The sequence below is a fragment of the Microcaecilia unicolor genome, chromosome 5 (genome assembly GCF_901765095.1).
Source record: "Microcaecilia unicolor chromosome 5, aMicUni1.1, whole genome shotgun sequence".
Lineage (NCBI taxonomy): Eukaryota > Metazoa > Chordata > Amphibia > Gymnophiona > Siphonopidae > Microcaecilia > Microcaecilia unicolor.
The window spans coordinates 141559009-141573016 of NC_044035.1; positions in this window are offsets into that span (position 1 = coordinate 141559009).

The window sequence follows — 14008 nt, forward strand, 5'->3', positions numbered from 1 at the left end:
TAGAATACGCTTAGGGCCCATCCATGTGACTAAATCTAGTCACAGGAATTAATGCTGATGACTTAGTTAGGCACAGAGGGGGAGATTTTATATATGGCACCTAAAAAAAATCAGTGCTGAAATCAGTGCCGACTAAGCATATTCTATAAGCGGCACCTACATTTAGACGTGGTCTATAGAATTTGCTTAGTTGATATTTCAGTGCCTAAAACTATGTGCCTTCATTTACACCAACAAAAATGTGGCATAAATCCCAGCATGTAGATTTATGCACAGAGGGCCATATTCTATAACTACAGGGTAAATATTGGAATGCTCACGAAATAGGCTCCCCCTTTTGCCTATGCACATTAGAAGTTAGGCGCACTGTACTACAGAATGCGTTTAGCAAGTTGTGCGCATAAATTCTAATTATTGCAAATTAGTGCTCGTTATTGCTTGTTAAGAGCTGTTATCTATGCTGATTAGCTTGTTAGGTCAATTAAGTTATGTACGTTTTTATAGAATTCGCTTGGATTTTGGAGTGGATCTCTAGACGTGCTATATAGAATCTGGGGCAGAGCTGGTGTACTCTACAACAGCATGCATAATTTTTAGTAATGTCCACAATCTGTCAGTTCCACGACCCCTTTTCGGCAGCATGCATTAGAATTTATGTGCATAACTTTATTAATTAAAGCCAATTATTGTCAATAATTGCCTGTTAATTGGCTTGTTAAGATAATTAAGTTGCATGTGCAATATAGAACTTGACGTGAATTGAGTGAGCAGCTCAAATCACACTACATATAGAATCTGAGGGATTATGCCATATCTCTCTAGATTGCATTGGCTTCCCTTGGACTTTAGGATTGAATTTAAGACATTGCTGTTAATCCATTAGATATTACTTCATGTTTCTACTCATTATTTGGCAAATGTATTACATGTTTATACACCAACATGAGAATTGCGATCTGGGGGGGGGGGGGGGGGGAACGAGACATGTCTTCTTATCTTTCCTCCTCTCTCATGTCTTCAATTTGTGGATACTGAGAAATGTGCTTTTTCCTATGTAGGACTGAGGGAGTGGAGCCAGCTACCACTGGAGATTAGAGTGCAATCTAATACCTCTTCTTTTAAGAGACTATTGAAGGGTCATTTGTTTCAACTGGCATATGAGATCTCTGTGCATTGATTTAGGAGGAGGTATTTATTCTGCTATGCATAACATAGATCTTCGGGGATTTTAATGTTTGAACTTTTTGTGTAATGTAGCATTGGGATCATTTTTGTTATGATTTGATTATCTGTTGACTTTTTATTTTTATCATTGATGTATTCTCTGATTTGGTGTGTTTTATATAAATTATGCATGCATTTTGTATTCTGCCTTAGAAAAGGAGGGTTATAAATAAACCATAACCATTTTAAAGACTTCCAGCATTTGTAAACAGACATGTCAAACAATGTTTTTCTTATTAACAACTTGTTCAGCATTTGACAGTGATCATTTGCAGTCTCTCAAGTCTGTCTGCTAATTATTTAAAGATAACTAGTCTGCTTTTGCTTTTGTTGCAACCTATCAGGATGCCTGAATTTCCCTGTTTTGTTGATGTCCTTCAACGATACCTTGCTCCAAATCATGCACTCTTGAGCGACTGTCGGCTTCCCCCATTTTCTCATTTAAAATCTGCTCTCTCTCTTATCTAAATATTGATGCCAGCAGCCTGGTTCTATCTTAATTCCTTTCTCCACATCCTATTATAATTGAGCCTCACATCTTATTTAATCCAGTACTAGTTTAAAAAATAAACAAGGATCCAGGCCTACCCAAATCAGACCCCACTTCTGTCCGAGATACTCACTGTGACCTTGGACAGGTTACTTTCTTATCTCATTATGCTACTAAGATTCTCAAGGTACATTATACAGTTATATAATTTCTCTTATAGTGTTCAGGCTTAAGATGACATACAACTGCCAAAAAAAGGAGAATAATTGAATCCATATTTTGTTGCATACATTGTAAATCCCATCAGTCATATTACTGCCCCCTTTGAATCTTCCCATCCGATGTGCCTCTTTATCAACCCCAAGCAACAAGAGAACATTTCCTAGATAAATAATATAAGCTTTTTTAAAAAAAGGAGAGAGAGAAATCAGCAGTACTTTCCCAATTTAAGCGGTAGCAATGGGCATTGTATGTTGTTCATTTGTAGTCTGTTAGTAAAGGGTTTACAATTCAGAACAAACTCTAACTGAAAGAGCAGTGGATAGGAGTTATTGGAGAAAAGCCAGACGCCATTGATTCTGGGGGAATTAATTCCAGGAGGGCTAGTATGTTGGATGAGTTGTTCATAGCTTAGCAGCTAGTAGGAAGTAGCTTTTTCTTTGTAATATTTTTGTCTTTTGAGAGCTTTGTTACAACAGTAAAGAATAGACCTCTGAGTCCTCAGCTGTGAAATAAACTACCTTGACATTAGATAACATCTTTAGTCTAACATTGTTCTTCTAAAAACCTAAAAAGATGCCTGGAACTCTGTGGCAAAGGAGAGGACAGGACTGCCACAATCTATAAAACGATACATGAACAAGATGGATGAACTAGTTCACATTTAATTGAAGCTATGGCCAGATTGAAAGAGAAAGGGTGAGACAATCAGTATTGTTCAGTCACAATGATTCCGTTCAAATTTGAGCTGACTTGTCTTGGTTCACCAAAACCCATGTCAACCTTGACTCTGTTCCATTTCCTACTTCATGTCCAGTTCATTGAACTGAGAATAATATGCTTCTGAGTTAGATACTCACTTAATGTCAAAATGTTGTCATTTTGATGTTAGAAAATGAAAGTCATAGTGTAGGTGGGAGATATTCTTTTATCACAAGAAAGTTTCAGCTTACCACCTATTGGTAAGTCAAGCAAAGCTGAACTGTCATGCAGAAAAATAAGATAATAGATATTGATTAAGAGACTTGCAATAAATGCCCACATTAAGGTCAGGAAGTAATTTTTTTTATTGTATCACAGAAATGCCCGTAGCAAATATGTAGCCTTGTTTTACCTCCACTGTATTACTGCAAATAGATAACAGTTAGGCAATTACCCCCGGATTCTATATACCATGCCTAGAGATCTGCGCCTAAATCTAGGCATATTCTATAACAATGTGCGTAAGTTAATTGGCTTAACAAGATAATCAGCATTGATAACTGCACTTAACAAGCAATAATGAGCACTAATTTGCAATAATTAGAATTTGCGTGCACAACTCGCTAAGCGTATTCTGTAATGAACTCGCCTAAATTCTAATGCACACAGTTCAAAAAGGGCGTGGCTATGGGTGGGGAAAATAGGCTTTTCATAGGCATTCTAAAATTTGCAGGCATAGTTATAGAATATGGCCCAGTGCGCATAAATCTACGTGCAGGGATTTTGGCCATGTTTTTGTTGGCCTCAATGGACACACTTTGTTAGGCACTAGGATTTCCATCTAAATTTATTCTATATACTGTGCCTGTATCTAGGTGCCACTTATAGAATACACTGAGGCGGAAATCTTTACCATGCGGATTTTTTAAGCGCCATATATAGTATCTAGCTCTTAAAGAGGACTTGGACACACTAGACTAGGGAACTTCTTTTAGCCAATCAAACTGCCATATTAAAATACAAAACAACTCAGCAGGGAAATATATTTCCAATCCAAAACTAATTATTCCTGATTTTGTTTTGTATTGTTTTTTCTAAAGTAAAAAAATGAGAAGCAAAAGGACTAAGCAAAATATTCAGTGCTGTGGATAAAGACTCATATCATTCTGAACCATGGTCACCAATGGAGTTTCAATAAACTGGTCAGTATAGTTAATGATTATTCACAAAACACATGAAATAGGTAGATAGGAAGCTTGTCATCAGAAACAGCAAAACAAACTGTAGTGGCTAGTTTAGAAGCTCTATTCTTTTTGGCACATCTGAAAACTGGCATTTTTAAATTTTTATTTTATAATTTCAACATAACATTCAAGCATATACTTGAAAAGGAAATCAGAAAAAGACAGAGGTACAGAAAACCCACTTAATAGAGGAAATAAACACCATTCATTAGTCAACAATATTGTTGGAGTCAAGCAGGAAATATAAATACAGAAAAAGAAATAAAACCCTAACACCAAAGCAGAGGAATCCTATACAGTGATAGCCAGACTATGTGCTATCCAAGGGGAACTACCATCACAGCTGAACCACCCTCCCAAGCCACCAAAAATTCCAACAATTGCTTAGGTTCAAAAAATAAATCACCACCATTCAATTGTTACATGACATACAGCAGGAAATTTTAACAAGTGTGATGCCCCCTTCGCCAAGACCCTTGGGCAAAATCTAAAAAAAAAAAAGAAGTCTTCACAGTACCTTGGAGTCACCAAAGAAAAATCAGGAAAATATACAAACATTAGAACCCATACTGCATCGATGTCCAAATCCCAATTTTAAAAAGGCAAAATGGTCCTTATTCTATAAAGGTTATGCTCCTAAATTTATGCTCCTAAAATGTATACTCCTAAATTTATTCTCCTAAAATATATGCTCCTAATTTATGAGCCTAATTTATGCTCATAAATTTATGCTCCTAAATAGATTATGCTATTTAGGAGCATAAATTTAGGAGCGTAATTTATGCTAATACATTTTAGGAGCATAACCTTTACAGAATAAGGCCCAATATGGATATTAATACTGAAGTATATCCATATGGCAAGAGGGTACAGTCTTGGCATGTATTGGGCAGGACTAGGGAGGGCCCAAAATATGGATGTCTAACTTCAATCACAGAAAGGGAAGAGACACCCCCTATCTTAAAAGGTAGAAGTCTGTATTTAGACCTGGTACTTGTCACATTCAGGCTAATGAAAGGTGCTCTTTTTGATCAGCTGTCCATTGGAGTGATTAAGGCACAACCCCGCCTTAATCCCCCAGTGGTTGCTGTCCTCCTCCATCTCCCCTGAATGTGAAACTGGCAAGGGATACCATTCTCTTTGACATCTTCAGGTATTACCTTCAGGTATCACCGTGGGAGGTGGTGGAGTTGAAAACGGTAACGGAATTCAAACATGCATGGGATAAACATAAAGGAATCCTGTTCAGAAGGAAGGGATCCTCAGAAGCTTAGCTGAGATTGGGTGGCAGAATAGCGCTACGTGAGTCTGGTAGCGCTTTGGAAATGTTGAGTAGTAGTAGTAGTAGAGCCGGTGGGGGGAGGCGGGGCTGGTGGTTGGGAGACGGGGCTAGTGCTGAGCAGACTTATACGGTCTGTGCCCTGACAATGACAGATACAAATCAAGGTAAGGTATACACAAAACGTAGCACATATGAGTTTATCTTGTTTATCTTGTTGGGCAGACTGGATGGAACGTGCAGGTCTTTTTCTGCCATCATCTACTATGTTACTGTCACAGGGGCTCATTTTCAAAGCATTTAGACTTACAAAGTTCAATAGACTACTATGGAACTTTGTAAGTAAGTGCTTTGAAAATATGCCTCTATGTATATTATAGACATTTTTAACAGAGCACCATGCAGATCAGAGGAGTAGCCTAATATGGACCGAGAATTAAGGGATTGAGGTTCAAATCCCATTTCAACTTTTTTTTTTCCTTGTAAGTCCTCCAGGAACAGGAAATTGCCTACCGTACCTGAATATATAAGACACCTGCAAGTCTGACATGTATTGAAGTGGTGTACATGCAGGTACGGTAAGTATTTTTCTGTTCCTGGAGGACTCAAAAAAAACCAAACAAACATCTGCCCGCTGCCCTAACCATTAGTCTACCCCTCTTCTCTGCATGAATGTGTGGCTATTTTATAAGGTAGATTTCCTATGCTACCACATAGACATCCATGTCCCTTGTTTTCCCCCATTCATAATTTGGATATTTCGGTTTGTAAAATGGATAGTCATGCTGGACATTTCCAATACATGGATATCCATCTCACATGCATTTTATAATAGGGGATAATTTTCTAAAGGATTTTTCACATGTAAAAAGCCTTTTCATGTCTATAAAAGGGCTATTATAAAATTACCATGGGGTTATCACCCAGATTCTGTAAAGCGCAACTTAAGTTCTGAGCAATTCTGGTCATATTCAGAGTTTGTGCACACAACTTAATTAGTTAATGAGTCAATCATTGCCAATAATTGCCAATTAACAGGCAATTATTGACACTAATTGTCATTAATTAGAATTTATGCGCACAACTGTCTAAGGGCTCTGTTTACTAAGTTGTGCTAGAGATGTGTTAGCATTTTTAGCATGTGCTAAGCATTAGCATGCACTAACCATGTAGATACCCATAATATTCATATGGGCATCTACACGGTTAGCACTCGCTAATTTTTAGCACATGCTAAAAATGCTAGCGCACCTTAGTAAAGAGGGCCCTAAGCGTATTCTGTAATGTGATGCATGTAAATTCTAAGTCGCATAGTTGAAAAGGGGACATGGCCATGGGTGTGGAATGGGCAGGTCATGGGCATTTCTAAAATCTATGTGTGTTGTTATAGAATACACCCGGTCTGCGCCTAATGTAGGTGTCGGCATTTACACCAAATTTTACTTGATGTAACTGCCCATGACTCAATGTAGTCATGCAAACGAATGTTCGGTATATTCTATAAACCGTGCAGAACTTTAGGTGTATTCTCTAAAGTATGCCTAAATTTAGGCACACTTTATAGAATACACCAAGGGAAACATGGCGTAAATACCGGCATGTAGATTTAGTCGCACAGGGCCATATTCTATAACAGTTTGTGCAAATTTTGGAACACCCACAAAACATCTATTTCCCCACCTATAACCACACCCCTTTTTGCCTCCGCACATTAGATCAGAGATTTTCAACCTTGTTCACCTCACAGCACATCTATACAGCGCTAAAATTATGAAAGCACATCCCCTCACAAAGAGTCCAGTATTTTATCATCCCTCCCCCCACCCTCACAAAAATAGTACAGCGTTTACCTTCTTTCCCCCCATGCCCACCAAAATGGTCTAACATCTCTCTCTCCTGTCCCCTTCTCCAGCCAGCAACCAAGCTTCTCCACTCATCTCTCTTGACCCCCTCCGTGTACCTTTTAAAATGTTTCTTCTCTAGTGGTCTGTGGCAGGAAGCAGCAAGTCATAGAAACATTTTCAGAAAGAATACAGCCTGCTCGCGCCAATGCTGGAGCCTTCTCTCTGATGTACCCGCTTCCACATAGGTAGGAAACGTCAGATAGAAGGCTCCAAGGTTGGCTCGAGCAGGCTGTATGAATCACTGCTCCCTGCCACTGACCACTAGAGACAAGAAAACTTACTCCATTCTGGCACAAATTAAGCTGGCCCAACTCCTGCGGCACACCTGGGGATCGGCTGTGGCATACTAATGTGCCACGGCACACTGGTTGAAAAACACTGCATTAGAATTTAGGCGCTCTGCATTACAGAATACACTTAGCGAGTTATGCATGTAAATTCTAATTATTGCCAATTAGTGCTCATTATTGCTTCTTAAGTGCTGTTAAAAATGCTGATTGGCTTGTTAATCCAATTAAGTTATGAGCGTTGTTATAGAATATATTTGGATTTTGTCATGGAATGCTAGGCATGATACATAGAATCCGTGGTGTAGTGTGCACTATTTACAAAGAGTGTGCACTATTATCGGTGAACAACAAAATACAAAATTACCCCTATTATAAAATGCATGAGCAGAAGAAAATGACATATCCTATGCTGTTACAAATGACAGACCATTCCTACTAGCTACTAGAGCCTTAAGGTTGGCACCTTTTAATACTGAATGGCTATCTGGCTAAGTGCTGGCTCTGCCCAAGCTCCACCCCAGGACACTCCTAATGTAGTCAATTAGCAAATGATTCAGCAACGCTACCCAGTAAGAAATTAGAAAAAGTACAGAGAAGGGCGACGAAAATGATAAAGGGGATGGGACGACTTTCCTATGAGGAAAGGCTAAACCAGCTAGGGCTCTTCTGCTTGGAGAAAAGAGTTACACCTAATCACACTGACCACCCTTCAACATCTTCTGTCCTTCTGTGACTGTTCTCTTGTGCTTGACTGCTTAAATATTTTAAATTTAAATGCTTTACTTTTTGTCTATTAGATTGTAAGCTCTTTGAGCAGGGACTGTCTTTCTTCTGTGTTTGTACAGCGCTGCGTACACTTTGTAGCGCTCTAGAAATGTTAAATAGTAGAAAAGACAGCTGAGGGAAGATATGGTAAGAGGTCTATAAAATAATGAGTGGAGTGGAACGGATAGACATGAATCGCTTGTTTACTCTTGCCATAAATATGATGACTAGGGGGCACAGAATGAAGCTACATAGTAAATGTAAAAAAAATTGGAGAAATATTTCTTTACTCAACGTGTAATAAAACTCTGGAATTCTTTGCCAGAGAATGTGCTAAAAGCAGTTAACTTAGCAGGATTTAAAAACAAGTTTGGATAGCTTTCTAAAAGAAAAGTCCATAAGCCATTATTAAAATGGACTTGGGGAAAATCCACTCTTACTTCTAGGATAAGCAGCATAAAATGTATTGTACCATTTTTGGATCTTGCCAGGTACTTGTAATCTGGATTGGCCACTGTTGGAAGCAGGATGCTGGGTTTGATGGACCTTTGGTCTGTCCCAGTATGCAATGCTTATGTTCTTAAGTGCCACTGAGAGATCCTAAATATTGGCAGCCAGCTCAGCAGAATATAACTGGGCAGGAGCCTCTCCTGCCCAGTTAAACCCTTTTGAATATCAACACCCCGAAATGTTAACTGGTTTTTGTGTTTTCCCATTTTGGGAGGAATTCTATATTTGTCACTGAAAAAAACTGGTGCTGAAAAAACTGTGCTTAGTGCCATTCAATAAACTTCACCCACCCACCTTCTATAACTACCCTAATCAATCTCTTCCTTCTTTCTTTCTTCCCTTCCTTAATCGCTACACATTACTAACTGTATTTGATATCCTGAAATGACAATATTAACAAATCTATGTAAGCCACATTGAGCCTGCAAATAGGTGGGGGAATGTGGGATACAAATGCAATAAATAAATAGACGCTATTTATAGAATATGCATAGCAGCTGTCCCCATGACTAAAATGTAGGCACAGCCATATACGCCAACTAAAACCCAGTGTAAATGCCCATGTCTTATTTAGGCGGGGATCAGGCATATTCTGTAACAGTGCACATCATTTTCAGGAATGCCCATGACTTGTCCATGCTCCTCCCATGACCACACCCCCTTTTGTAATCCACGCATTAGAATTTATGTGCACCACTCTACAGAATACATTAAAGGGTCCTTTTACTAAGGTGTCCTGAAAAATGGGCTGTGCTAGTGTAGGCGCGTGTGTTGGGTGTGCACAGATCTATTTTTCAATGCGCCTGTAAAAAAGGCATTTTTAAAATTTTTACTGAAAATGGACATGCAGCAACATAAAAATTGGCGTGCATCCATTTTGGGTCTGAGACCCTACCGCCACCCATTGACTTAGTGGTAAGGTCTCACGCGGTAACCTGCGGTAATTGTCTACACGCGTAGAATGACAATTACCACCCAGTTTCCGCAGCATGCAGGAAAATAAAAATTATCTTCCACCACACGTAGCGGATGCACATAAAAAATGAAATTACTGCCTGGGCCACGCGGTAGCCGGGCGGTAATTCCAAATTGACGTGCATAGGATACACTTACGCAGCTTAGTAAAATGGCCCCTTAGAAAGTTGTGTGTGCAAATTCTAATTCTAATTAGTGCCAATAATTGCGTGTTAGTGGCCAATTATCAGCGCTGATTAGCTTATAAAACAAGTTGCACATGCAAATCGGCTATGTGTGCCAATTTGCATGTGCAACTTTAGTCATCATATATAGAATCTGGAGATTTTTTTTTATGTATATGTGAAGCACACTTTTGCAGTGTCTTTGTGCTTTACTGCATGGCCTGCTTAGTTTTAGCGCATTCCATGTATTTCGAGCTCCTGAAATGGAACACATCCCACCCATACGCCATGCGCCCTCCCTGACCATTTTCAAGTCCTTACTCAAAGCCCATCTCTTCTCCCTTGCTTTTGGCACCTAACCACCTTCTCCATTCATGATACCTACACTTACTACATAGTTTGTTACCTTTAGATTGTAAGCTCTCTTGAGCAGAGACTGTCCTTCCCCATCTTTAAACTTGTACAGCGCTGCGTAACCCTGGCAGCGCTATAGAAATGCTAAGTAGTAGTAGTAGTAGTATATTGTGTGAATGTATGTATTGTATATAAATATAAAATGAAAACAATCAGCGAACTTATGTCTTATAATAATTAACCTTTTTTCTTATATGCTCTGAAATACAAAACGCTAAAAGGGATATGTCAGAAAAGCCAGGAGAGTTCAGCTACTCCTGACTTTTAGCTTTCTGGAAAGCAGGTGGTGAAAAAATTAAACATTGTGGGATTCCTGATTCTGTTCTGCGAATGAAGAAGAAAAGCAAGGCTCATCTCAACCTGCGTAATTGGAAATGTCAAGTTAAAATGAACACAGCAGAGCTGTTAATGAGAAAAGGGCTCTTCTGGTTGGACTCTAACACTTTGATGTGAGAAAGGGAAGAGGGGAAAGAGAATAACAGATGCTGAGTTAAAAATGACTTCCATCAGGAGTCATGGGCTCAGACAAGAACAAAAATTAGGAAAGCATTTTTTTGATGTATAATTTTTTGCTTTTGATTTTAATATTATAACTAGATCTAAGCAACACTCTAAACTTATATCAAGTCATACTCACAGGCAATGTTGGCAGTAATGAGAGAGATCCTGTCTTTTGCTACTTTTCATTAACTGAATATACAATGGTTGAAACTATAGATGACAGAATTCTGGTTGTTCAGGTGATGAGTCATTGCTTCACACTTTGCATTGTGGTTGATTAAATTTTGCAATGGAGACACATGAAAGTAGAAAATGTGATAACCACTAATGAATAAATCAGTAATATGAATGAATAAAACCTTCCACACCACATGAGCTCACCATTCTGGCAAGGCACGTTTGCTCTGTCCACCTTTACATACCTTGAGTATCAGATAGCGGTAACTTTTCCATGGCATGTGTGATCAGAAGGCTAGTGTTATAAACTTGAGTAAGTATAGCACAGTAGTTTACTCCCAATCTTGTGCTGATGTTTTGTGTTCCATGTAGCACTACTAAAGATGCAGCAAACTTTGCTAAAGATTAGTGTGGTATTTTAGTTCTTGAATAGTGCTGAATCTTTATCTCACCATGAGAAGAAGTCAGCCACCATAGACCAGAGATCCCTGGGTTAGAGAACCCTGGAGATGGGATTCTCAGTTTGGATATTCACAGACACAGATCTCCAGACCCAAAGCTGACATCTCCGAGGAGACTGACTGAGACCCCCAAGACAAGGAGACTCTGCCCCTGAGCAAAAGTATCCTGGAATCAGACAGCCTTCAATATCACTCACCACTCAGTGGAGGAGTAGTAGCCTAATGGTTAGAGGAGTGGTCTGAGAAACAGCATAGCCTGGTCCAAATCCCACTGCAAATTCTTGTAATCTTAGCCAAGTCACTTAGGGCCAGATTCTATAAATGGTGCTGAAAAGTCAACACTGCTAAAATCCAGCACTCAATGCTATTCTAAAAAGGATGCTTTGGGTGGATGAGTACTCTAGTGTTGAGGATCAAATTTGGTGCTCAACATTTAGGGGCCCTTTTACTAAGGTGCATAGGTGTCTACGTGCATTAAATGCACATCAAATTGGAACTACTGCTCTGCTACCGTGTGATCCTGGCAGTAATTCATTTTTGACACATGTCCAAAACATGCGGCAGAAATTTTATAGCATGTGGCGCTTACCTGGCGGTAATCGGCAGTGTACGTGCGCTGATGATTACCGCCCGGTTAACGCGTGAGACCTTACCGCTAAGTAAATGGATGGTAGTAAGGTCTCAGGCAAAAAATGGACGCACGTTCGTTTTAATTTTGTCGCACATTCATTTTCGGCCACAAAAAAAAGCCTTTTTTGCAGGAACGCTGAAAAATGGACCTGCACGTGTCCAAAACACGCGCTTACACCAGCACAGGCCATTTTTCACAGTGCCTTAGTAAAAGGGCCTCTGAGTGCCAAATTTGTCATCAACTTTTGACGTGAGGACTTATGCCAGCAGAAATCTGGTATACATTCTGGTGGGCAAATTGGGCATAGATCCCCACTATTCTGTAACACTGTGCGCATCTTTTGTGAATGCCCCAGACTCGTCTATGCTCCTCCAATGACCATACCCCCTTCTGAGTTGTGGATGATCCAATTTATACGCCTATTGTTACAGAATAGTGCGTAGCAAGATTGGCACCCAAATCATAATTAGTGCCAATTAAGAGTTTGTTATGTCGTATTGTCCGTTGATCTCAACTCATAATCTTACCCCGGGGCCATACAAGTTGACCCCACTATAGCATATTGACACCACTGGTATCTTCCACAGGTAATACATCTACCCTCAGTGTGAACCTCCTTCTGTTTCCCATATCTTTGAAGGGTTAAGATCTCCCCCCAAGGTTTTTCCCCATGTATAAGCCACGACTGGAAACTCATCAAGAAAAGTATACAACTGCATCCCATACACCAGCATTTAGATGTATATATTGCATACATATCTAAATCACAATTTTAGAATCTGGGATACATATTTAAAACTCAGGCATGCATTTGACAGGGTAGCATGGTGTGGGCACGTTTTGAGTGGGCCAAAAAGAAACCCATGCATTCTCCATATCAGAAGCGGAATGCACTTGTATGTCCACTGACATCAATATTGGCATTTACACCTGCTCCCCTAGACATCTAGGTGAGAGAAAGTTGCTTGTTTTGTGAAGCACTCAACTGGATAGGTTTGAGTTGGTTACCTCCTTAATCTCCCAGTGGCAAAGGATATTGGACTCTGTGACATCATTGAAAAAAATGCATGTGTACAGTATGTTTCTAAAATGGCTGATATACAGCAGTATGTTTTGCCACATATGTGTATTGTCTGAAATACCCACACACGTGTGAATGCTAGCATATACACATTGGAGCCCTTTTCCAAAGGCACATAAGGGCCTACACATGTGCAGCATATGTCAAATCAGCATTACCGCCCGGCTAGCGCATGCACCAGGCAGTAATTCTGTGTTTGGCACATGCAGAAAACACACGATAGAAAATAATTTTCTATTTTCTACCACAGGGCATTCCCGGCAGTAATCAGCAGTTGGCATGCACTAGATAGTTACCAGGTGGGTATTGCATTAGCCCTTACTGCTAAGTCAATGGGTGGTGGTAAGGGCTCAGGCCGTATATAGACATGCACTGGTTTTAATTTTGCCACACGTCCATTTCCTGTCCCCACCCCCCCAAAAAAAACTTGTTTCTAGACGCAGTTGAGAAATGGTCCAGTGCGCATCCAATACACACGCCCACACTACTGTAGGCCACTTTTGGCGCGCCTTTCTAAAAGGGCCCCATTATGTTGAGATTTTGACCCCACTGATATTTTAGACATTGATGCTTGTAAAATAGATGATCTCACCACACAGAACTGGTTCACACATTCCTGCATGTATTTTACAACAGGCTCTACACTAGCAGATCCTGTTCTACAATACTAGTGGAACCTGACACGATATGAACTGGATGTGTCAATTCCAATTTGTGCTTTGTTTCTAAAAAAACATTTCTATATATTTTATATTATATAAATCATTTTAGTTTTTTTTTGAAAGACTGCATAAAAAGTGTATTAAACAAAATGAAATTAGTTTATTACACCAGGATTATAGTAAAACATTAACCTACAATTATGTGGTCCTGTTATGCGAGTCTGCAAGTTTGATATTGCACTGACATAGAACATGTACTTTATATCCAGTTATTGAGATGTTTTATATTTTCTAAAATTAAAAGAACTTTTCCAA